Source organism: Antechinus flavipes, chromosome 2 (genome assembly GCF_016432865.1).
Source record: "Antechinus flavipes isolate AdamAnt ecotype Samford, QLD, Australia chromosome 2, AdamAnt_v2, whole genome shotgun sequence".
Lineage (NCBI taxonomy): Eukaryota > Metazoa > Chordata > Mammalia > Dasyuromorphia > Dasyuridae > Antechinus > Antechinus flavipes.
This window is the reverse complement of record NC_067399.1, coordinates 243233433-243244538: the sequence shown is the minus strand read 5'-3', so window position 1 is coordinate 243244538 and position 11106 is coordinate 243233433.

Here is an 11106-nt window from a genome sequence, read left to right as displayed (position 1 = left end):
TATTTTGTGCATTTATAAACATTATTCTGAGAAAGGGTTTATAGACCTCACAACTTTAGAGAAGTATAGAATACAAATAAGTTAAGAACCCTGGGATTATACATAAAGAATAATTGTAGGCAAGGATACAGTAAAAGGAGCATCAGTAATGGGTAACAGTATAAGATGTAGATTGGTTACCAAAATCAAAGCATCAAACATACCATTAATAAGAAGCTACCAGCCTCTATAATAAAATATCAATGAAGGTGGTATTAGTTGGGTTGGTTACCTAATTGTGAATGAGTGTAGGAATATGGGTTATAGATATGGGAATAAGTATAAAACATGGAGCTTGAAGTACTAGATAATGATTGTACTATGGATATAGACATGGATATGAAATACTGAGTATGGAGCATTGAGAAGGGTGTAGAATATTGCTACAGGTAGTATTTTGTATGGTCAAAAGAATTTTAGAAAGGAACAAATAATTGGGGGATAGTTTGTCCATTGTCCAACACCACTGAGATATGTTAGTGTTTTTGTAGCTAGAGAATCATGGAATCATGAAATGACAGAACAAGAAAAGACTTTAAAGGTCATCAAGTTCAAATAGTCAATGTTTTAATCTAGGCAACATTTTAAAAGTTAAAAAAACTAAACCAAGAATTGTATTCAGTGATGAAAAAGATACAAAATTTGGGTAAGGCATTGCTCATGTATTCATGAAGTGAATGAGAGATAGCAATATTATAATGTGATGAACACATTAGGTGGGTAAAGGACTATGTAAGATCTGGGAGAAGACAACATTTACAGGGAAGATTTCAAGGAGGAGGTGATCTTTGACATGGGTTTTAAAAGTTAGGCAGTAATTCAAAAGACAAAGAAGAAAGGGAGGATATAGAGAAAATTGCAAGGCAGAATATCCAAAGTCAGAATGGTTCAGGAATGTTCAGTTTGACTGGAGTTCAGGAAGGTTAGTAATATGAAGAAAAGCTTATGTTTAAGTAGTGTTAATTTGTGAGTGGTCTTGGATGCTAGGTAGTTATGCTAGGTAGTTACTTGGACTTTACTCAGCAGGCAAATGGAACCCACTGAATATTTTTGAATTGTTGAGTGTTGTGATGGAAATGAGAATATGTAAAGCTTAAAAGTTTTTAGTCTCTTTCTACCTCTATCCCTTTAAAGACTTTTGCTGCTTGGCTTCTGGTGTTCATTCAACAGAACTACTTAACTTGACATAAGATACAAAAAAAAAAAATGCAAATGTTCATAACAGCATTTGGGGAAAATGACAGTTTTAAACTTCAATCACAATGGAAATTGCAGAGAAACACATAAATGAGGAGCTGAAGTCAGCTATGATTCAAAAACTTTGATCAGAATCTAAGTGAATGGAACTGGTTTCTGGCCTTGGCATTTTTTCTTCCTTGAAGGTTTTGAACAATTAGGTTTTCTTTTCAGTTCCAAACTTTTCAGAGAATTGCAACCTCAGTAATCAAAACATCAATTTTAATGTCTAACAAAATACCTGGTACATACATGCATAATAATGAAGCGGGTGTATGCCAGAAATGGTTCCTTATTAATAAATGGTATATCTCCAATATAACTGTCAAGACTACCTTCCTTTTAAGTCAAGCATGTGTATATAGTAAGTTCATCTGCTTTTACCAATGAGTCACTTTGGGAATGAATTTGAAGTTGAATGAAATTTGGGAACCAAACTATGCACCATGCCATTTTAATTGGAAATTAATTGAAAATGAAAAGTTTCAGTTCTGGAAGTAGATGTCTGTCATCATTAAATTTCTTGGTAATTATTTTTGGCAATTTCCATTTTCCCTTCTGTGGGAGAAGCCTATATTAGTATAGAATAGTAGAAAAAGTATTCAACTTCAGATCAGATCTTCTTCATTAGCCACTATTTAATCTTGAGTGAATCACTTCATTGCTCTGAGGCTCCAAAGCTTTAAAACGGGGATAAAAATCTCGGCTCTTTTTATGTAATAGTATTGTCATGGGAATGTGAGGCAAATGACAGCTATTTAAAAATACTAGGGTAGCTAGGTAACTTTGTGACTAGTTCTGGGCCTGAAGTCAGGAAAATTTATCTTCCTGAATTCAAATCATAGACATGTGTGATCCTGGGCAAGTCACTTAACTCTGTTTACTTCAGTTTCCTCATCTGTAAAATAAGCAAGAGAAAGAAATATAAACCACTCTAGTATCTCTGCCAAGAAAGCTGCATTAGCTTCACAATTAGAGTCACAAAGATGAAAAAAACATTAAAAATGCTACTACTAATCATGTCATCCCCATTGAGGCCACATGCTAACAGTATGGACAAGCAGAGAGCCCCATGTCTTTTGTCTATGTCTTATCTGATCTTTTCCTTTGTCTGACAATGGAGATTTAGGTAAGTCATTTATACCTTTGTGTTTCCATTTTGTTAACTTTACTAGGGATGGGAAATGCCAAATGTGCAAAGACATGCAAAAAAAAAAATCCTTTTCCCCCTTAATTTTAATATTATTTTTTTCTAATTACATGAAAAAAATTTAACCTTTTTTTTTTTTTTGGTTTACAATTTTGAGGTCTAAATTCTTTCCCATCCTTCTTCCTCTCCCTATTTATTGAGAAGGCAAGCAATTTGATAAAGATTATTCATGTGCAGTCATGCAAAACATATTTCTATATTAGTCATGTTATGAAAAAGAACAGACAAAAAAAACAACAGAGAAAATAAAGTAAAAAAAAACAACAACTCAGTATGCTTTGATTAAAAAATACCTCTTGATGGCATTTTGGATAAGGCAAAAATCTTTATGGTTTTCTGGATGGATTAAGAGTTGATTGCCAAGTAATCATTCAGATTGTAAATTTTCATTCTAATGTTGAGATTTTTTCCTCTCCTTCACAAGCATGGCTGTTCTTATTTACATCTGCCTTCCTACCTAAATGAATTTTGTTTCTTTATCTCTTCTTTCTATACGATTTTCTCTTCCCCCCCAAAAACTCCCCAAACAGAATAACAACAACAAAAAACAAACCTCTTCACCCTGGAAGCTTACACCAACTTTGAGCTTTACACACTAGAAGTACTTTCTGCCTCCGCAACCTCTTCTTCTGATTGGTCAATCTGTCCCAGACTATCCATTTTAAGGCATCTTCATTTCTCTCCAGGTTGGTTTTTTTGACTTTCCAAGTCCTTCTCTAAAATGCTTACTCAAAAGGTATCTTTAGGTTTTTCCTTCTCTTTCAACTCATTTTTATGTTGTTTCCTCCCATTAGAATATCAGCTTCTTGAAAGCAGGGATGTCTTTCTCTATTTCCAGTTCTTAGCACAGTACCCAGCATATATTAGGTGATTACTAAAATGCTAGCTGACTTATTCTTCTGGGAAGCCTTTCCTTTTCTTCTTTTTTAAATTTTATCCATCCTTTGAAGCCCTAGTTCAAATTCCATTTCTTTTGAGAAACACCTCTCTAACCACTCCAGCCTTTGTTCTTTTTTCTCCTCTTTGATTTTCTTATTTTTATTCTTTAATATGAAATGAAGCCCTTATTTATACATTGTTTTATTGATGCTTTGTCTGCATGGTTGTATCTACCCAATTAAAAGGTAAACTCTCTGAAAGTTGGGACAACTATCTTATACTTCTCTTAGACTGTTGTTTAGTCTTTTTTCCAATTATGTTTGATTTTTCATGACCCCTTTTGGGGTTTTCTTGGCAAGATACTGGAGTGTTTTTCCATTTTCTTCTTTAGATCATTTTGCAGATGAGTAAATTGAGACAAAAAGGGTTGGATGAACTTGTTTGAGTTCATAGTGCTAGCAAGTATCTGAGGTGGGATTTGAACTTTGGTCTTCCTGACTCCAGGTCCTGGTACTCTTATCTACTGTATCACCTGTCTCTTGGACTGTATCCATTCCTAATTCAGTTTCTTATACACATAAATATTTGATTATTTCAGAAGTTTTTTTTTAATTGCTTAGTCTGCTTGCTGAGACAGCTTATATTATAGATGGAAGGGACCTTAAAGAACATCGGCTCCAACTACTTTATTTTATAAATGAGGAAACTTAGAAGTAAACTGATTTGTCTAGTGTTACTCAGAAGGTTGGTGAGAGAGTTAGCTTGACAATCTATGTTTCTCAAATTTTAGCTCAATATTTCTTCTTATACCTTCAAATGCAAAGATGATTAAATTAGTTAAACCAGGTAGATATGATCTTGAAACTTTCCTAGATATTTCTAATTATTTCCACAAAAGGTGCTATAGAGACATTGTCAAATTAAAAAAAAAATAAATGAACAATATCATATTTTATAATCACAATCTAAGTTAGGCAGAGGATTTTGACTTTAAAATAGAGATAGGTGGATAACTGAGAGGAAGGATTATTAATCATGATTTGAGGAGATCTAGAATTTCTTCTTTTTTCCATAGTCCTCATTTCAAAATTTAGTCTTGTAAAGACATTGAATCAGCTCTCCTCAATCTTGGTCAGACCCTACCCAACTTTAGGTTCTATTCAGTTTGGAATGGGGATACATTCTTTGATTAGATTGTCCAAGATTGAGGGTAATTTATTTTAAAAATTTTTTATTAATTTATTTTTTCTAGTTATTCATAAATATTAACTTTTAAAATATGCATTTCTTTATGAATCACGTAGGAAAGAAAAATCAGAACAAAAGGGAAAAAACTTCTAAGAGAGAAAAAAACAAACAAAAAAGAAGTGAACATAGCATGTGTTAATTTACATTTAATTTCTGTACTTCTATTCCTGGATGCAGATGATATTTTCTACACAAAGTTTATTGAGATTTCTTTGGATGACTGAACTGCTGAGAAGAATCAAATCTTTCATAGTTGATCATCACAAAATTTTATTGTTACTGTGAACAATGTATTCTTAGTTCTGTTTATTTGCTTAGCATCAGTTTGTGTAAATCTTTCCAGGCCTTTATAAAATAAGCTTGTTCATATTTTTTAAATAGAACAATAATTATCCATTACCTTCAAATACCACAACTTATTTAATCATTCCCCAATTGATGGGCATTTATTCATTTTCCAATTCTTTGCTACCACAAAAAGTATTGCTACAAACATTTTTGCACATGTGGGTCCTTTTCCTAATAAATTAGGATTTACCTGGGATTCAGACCCTAGTAGTGTCACTGCTGAGTCAAAAGGTGTGCATGGTTTTTTTTAGTCCTTTGGGCATAGTTCCAGATTGTTCTCCCGGATGGTTGGATCCTTTCACAACTCCACAACAGTGCATTAGTGACCCCATTTTCCCACATCCCCTCCAACATTTGTCATTATCTTTTCCTGTCATCTTAGTTTGAGAGGTGTGAAGTAGTGCCTCAGGGTTGTTTTAATTTGCATTTCTCTAATCAATAGTGATTTAGATCATTTTTTCATATAACTATAGATGGCTTTAGTTTCTTCATCTGAAAATTGTCTGTTCATGTTCTTTGGCAATTTATTAACTTGGGAATGACTTGTATTCTTGTAAATTTGACACAATTCTTTATATATTTTAGAAATGAGACCTTTATCAGAAACACTGACTGTAAAAAAAAAAAAAAAAAAATTCCCCAATCTTTGTAGTTCCCTTTTAATTTTGTTTGTGTTGATTTTGTTTGTGCAAAACTTTTTTAATTTAATGTAATCAAAATTGTCCATTTTGCATTTCATAATGTTTTCTAGTTCTTTTTTGGTCATAAATTCCTTGCTTCTCCAAAGATCTGATAAGTAAATTATTTCTTGCTCTCCTAATTTGTTGGGACTAATTTAGAGAGCCAAGAAATCTATTATTACATGGCATACCTTCACATAAAATACATGCTTGTAGAGGCAACATGACTGAAAGTTGTTATCATAAGGCTGGAAAACTGTAAAGTGCATGAGATCTTGGAATCATGGAATCACAGATCTCTCTCAAGTGATCCACTTTCACGGTATACTATGACCTTTGAAGTATTGCAACATTTTCTATAATGATAGTATGGCACATTATTAATAAAAACTTGAAAGTATGCTAAAACCTCACTAATAAAAATACAAAATAAAATAATAAGATTTTATTTTTGATACTGTTTCAGGAATACCACTAGAAGAACTAAATTAAAAAATTATTACAAACTGCCCAAACTCCTGTTAGTAAAGATTTTCTAATGAAAATTAAATTGGAGGGGGGAAAAGAAGGGAAGATTGATTTTGTATTTCCATTTTTTAGTGTAAACATAAAATTCCTTCCTTCTTTCTTACCAATCTTAGTAACAAACTCATTTACAAACTTCAAGATCTAAGAATCACAGGTTTTGAGTTGATAACTAAATTGAATGCACTTAGACATTAGAATAAGGTAATGCCATTCAGTATAGCTTTCTGTTTTTGTTTTACCCCATTACTAGCACAGAGCTAGTCTTATCTAAACTTTGTATATGTCTTAAGAGCAGAACACAGTGCTCTAAATAGGGCAGGCAGTTTAGTAAATGCTTATTGAATTTAATGGCATTGAACTATTAGTGAGTCATAGAATGGTAGCAGGACAGCCTCCTCTTTCTTTTGCCCTATAAAAGGCCAGCATGACAGTGATTGAAATGTTTTGGAGGGGCTCTATTTCAAAGAGTTACCTATGGGGGAAATGGAATGTCGTAAAGGATACTGGGCTTGAAAACATGAATTTAAGTCCGGAGTCTGACACTTAATAGTTAGGTACATGAGAATGAACAAATTAGCACATTTTTCTGAGTCTCAGTTTCTTTATCTGTAAATGAGCATTATCATATTTTCACTATCTATTTATGGGGCTGGTGTGAAGAAAGCACTTTGTAAAATGTAGGCTTATGTGCTTTTAGAGTTAGAAGTACAGGAGTTCTAGAACCAGCTAAGAAAGTTCTGATTGTTAACTTTTCAATGTACTTAAAGTTCAGAAATTGGCAAATGTCATAAATCAGATTGAGTTATTGTTTTGTTAATTATATAGACAAGTATTGGGAAAATGCTAATAATGCATATTAAACTTAAAATTATGTCTTATTTTGGGCATTTATAAATACCCCTCAGGAAGTAAATGTCTGATATAAGATTTGAAACAAGGATGTTTAACTCCTAACCCATGTAATGCAGGAGAAACTGAGACAGGATAGAGATTAGAGAGTTATTAGTGAATCCAGCAGCGAATATTGGATACAAGGTTTTTTTTTTTTAATAGAGTAACAAAAACGATGACATAATGGGGAAGGTATCTGACATGGGGATGACCTAAGGCGGGGAAGCACCTGGATGGGGATGACCTAATGGAGGGAGGCACCTAGGATGACATAATGGAGGGAGATATCAGAGAGGCTCCTGATATTCTAATGATGTCTAAAATGGTTAAAGACCTTTATCCCACCAAACATTAAGAGGGAATGATTATAATCTGAGGTCTTGGGGCAGAGTAACCGAGGTAGGACAATTAGGGAAACTGGGTCAAGACATTAAAAGGGAACTGTGACACAACACCCATCGTAATTTTCAATCAAACTTATTTTGTTTGTACTTATTAATTGATCAGTCTATAAAAATTTATTAATTATCTACTATGTCCCAGGCATCTTGCTAAGTCCTAAACTCAAAGATTTTATAATCTAAGCAGAGACAACAAGTAAATAGATATATAGAAAATAGAAAATCATTAACTGAGGGAAGGCACTGGAATTAAGAAACGTTAGGGAAGGTTTCCTGTAGAAGACAGGATTTTTAAAGGAAGCCAAAGAGGTCAATAGTCAGAGTGGAGAAAGGAGTATTGTAGGTATAGGGGACAGTCAAAGGTAATATCCAGAGCAGAGAAATTGAGTGTCCTAGATAATGAAACAGCCAGGAGGCCAGTATCACCAGATTGAAGAGTGCCAGCAAATAAAGTGTAAGAAAACTGAAAAGAAGTTGGGAATAGGGCATGGTTGATTATAATGGGCTTTGAATGCCAGAGGATTTTATATTTAATCCTAGAAACAACAGGAAGTCATTGTAGTTTATTCAATGAGTGTGCATGAGATGGGATAGGATTTTCTAATCAAGCACCTTGGACAGCTAGATGGCACAATAGATAGAGCATTGGTCTTGGAATTAGAAAGATTCATTTTCCTGAGTTCAAATTTAACCTCAGACTCTTATGAGCTGTGTGACTTTAAGTTTGTTTGCCTCAGTTTCTTCATTTCTAAAATGAGTTGGAGAAGAAAATGGCAAACCATTTTACTATCTTTTCCAAGAAACCCTCCCCACATGGGGTTATGAAGAGTAGAAACATCAGAAATAACTGAACCAAAAAATAGATTGGGCACAATGTTAGGCACTGGAGATACAAAGACAAAAATCTGAAATAGTTATTTTCTTTAAGGAACTTACAATTTTGGTTTAATCTGCATTGTTAGTGATGGGGGAACCCCAATACTGTTCTGATTTGGGGGGGGGGGACTGAAATAGCCCAGGCAATAAAATTCAAGACAGCCGCAATGAGTAAAATTTAGAATTTATTTGGTACCAAGCTCGGGATGGAGTTCTGATCAAATTCCGTGCCTCATAGAACTAAAGACAGCCTTATAAGCATTTCTGTTCTGCTTGTTAATCTGTGTTAGTTAATCATTTTAATCTGTGATTCACATTTTACAGCAGGAAGATGGGGGTTTTACAGGATAAAAAGGAGAATTGTACCTGGGCAGATGTTTTAACATAGATAGAGATCAGTTTCAGCTACCACCCTCCAGGAACAGATACCCTTAAGAGCATTGTTGAGCCGGCCCTTTGAAGTGCAAAAGAAATCCCCCAATCTAGCTGAGCAAACTTTCTTCTGCTGGCCCAAGGCAGAAAGGAGGGCCATTTGTCCATTTCAGGGACCATGAGGTAAATGCTTGAGAAACTCCTTGAAGGGGAGAAATTCTCCTTGAACTCTCAGAGAAGCTCTCCCTTGAGAAAGACCCACCCCAGGGAAGAAAGATAAGTAGTTTCATTCTGTTACATTCTCCACTCTCTATTGAGTTGAAGATTAGTCCAGGGACACTCATTCAATTGGAAATCTGTTCAATTGGAAGATTTTGGTCTGATTTCAACTCAAACTGCACCTAGTCCCCAGTCAAGATAAAACATGTTTCTGCTCACTCAATTCTTTGCAGAGGCCCAAAGCAGGAATATGCCAGGCCAGGGGACCTCTCCTTGTCATATCTGCCTGCAAGGACCCCCTGTCCGCTGAGAAGACACTCTTTTCTCAGTGTTAAGCCCTCTTTATCTCTCTGCCAAGATTTCTCTACACCTCTTGTTTATCTTTCTGTCAGGACTCCTCTGCTAGACCTTTACTTTTCTGTCAGGACCTTGCCACTGAGGAAGTCAGCTTAGCAAAAACAGACTTCTCAGGGCCAACAATAAACTTCTTTTTGCCAGTCTAACTTTTAGGGTTCATAAATTATTTTATGAAGGACCTGTGCCAACCAGAAGGGGTTCCCACAACTCTTTGCCCTGTGCCAAACCTCATCATTTGGTTCCCTGAATGGGAATCGAGGGGATCCAAACCTCATCATTAGCATTTTTCCATTACTTTCTAAAGTCTAGATAATCAATAAAACAATAAATCAAGCTCTGATTTATAGCATTTGCCAATTTCTGAACTTTAAAATACACTGAAAATTCAGCAATCAGATCTTTATTAGGTGGTTCTAGCACACCTGTACTTCTAACCTTAAAATCATATGAGCCTACATTTTTCAAAGGCAATGTATACATAAATACATGTTTTTTTTTTTTTTTTTTAAATACACGGTAATTTTGGGAGGGAGTCATTAATAGTTTTTTGTTCGTCCAGTGACTTTCAAGGATATCTAAAGTGATCTAGAAGTTTTCTATTTATTCTAAAGACTTTGATTGATTGATACTAGAGGTATACAGCCACAGATGTTTGGGTTTTTCTCAGGCCTATTTTACACCTCTGATTAGTACACCAGTGGAGACTGACTACCTCTGAGAAAAGTACCTGGGTGTAACATTATTCAGTTACTTTAAGTGGAAAGGGATTTGATTGATTGGCTCAATCAATCTTCTTCTTTATACATTCATTTAATAGACTCTAATTTAACAAAGGGAATGTGAAGGAAGACACTATCTGAATCCAAAAGAAGAACTTGATAATAAAAAAAAGTGTGTATAGAATGATTATGCATGCATAAAGTGTACATATACACATGTATATATAAAATACATATACACACACATACATATTTGTGTCTAATGGTAGTCACCTCAAGGTCAGGGAAGGGGGAGGGAAAAAAAGAAAAAAAATTATGATAACTTTATATTTCATTTTATGTATATATTATTAAAAAGAATAGCAAGTTGCATATTATTGATTTGCAGCTTCCTGTGTAAATATATTTTTAAAAATTATACTATGTTAAAAAAATGTGTGTTTATTTCCATAAATTAAAAATAAAAAATAGAATTATATATAGGGGAGCAGTGACCCCAGGGAAGGGGATTATGACTTGAGGAGTCACAGAAGTGGTTTATAGAAGCAATGGTTATGGGGATTTGATTACAATTCTCAGAGAAAGAGATGGAAGGTAGAGTGGGGGTGGGGATGGAGGAGGAGATAATGAAAATGAGGACTCGTAGTGCTAGGCAATGAGTTCACTGGTGTAGAGGGAGAGGGAAGACCCTCAGGATTGTTCCCATTGTTCTTCATCTCCCTCCTTTCTTCTTGTCCAGTTCTTTTTCATACTTATACTTACAAATCAACCACTTCTGCGTAACATTTCTAGATCCTTTCAAATAAGTTTTGTTTCAAATGTTTCAAATAACATCTCCAGGGTGTGTTATTTAAACATACTGCGGCATTTAACCGTGTACAAAGAATGTGCTATTTTTATAGATCTCATACTTTCTGTTGAATTATAAAGTTCTTAGCTTCAAAGTCTGTCTCGTTCTATTCCGTGCCCCGCCACGAGCCCAGTCAAAAGGCTTTCCACACACTATGTGTTCAGTACATGTTGACTGAATGAATAACCATGATTTATACTTTAAGAACTACTTCATAATACATCCAATTCATTTTGTAGTTTCAGTTTAGGTG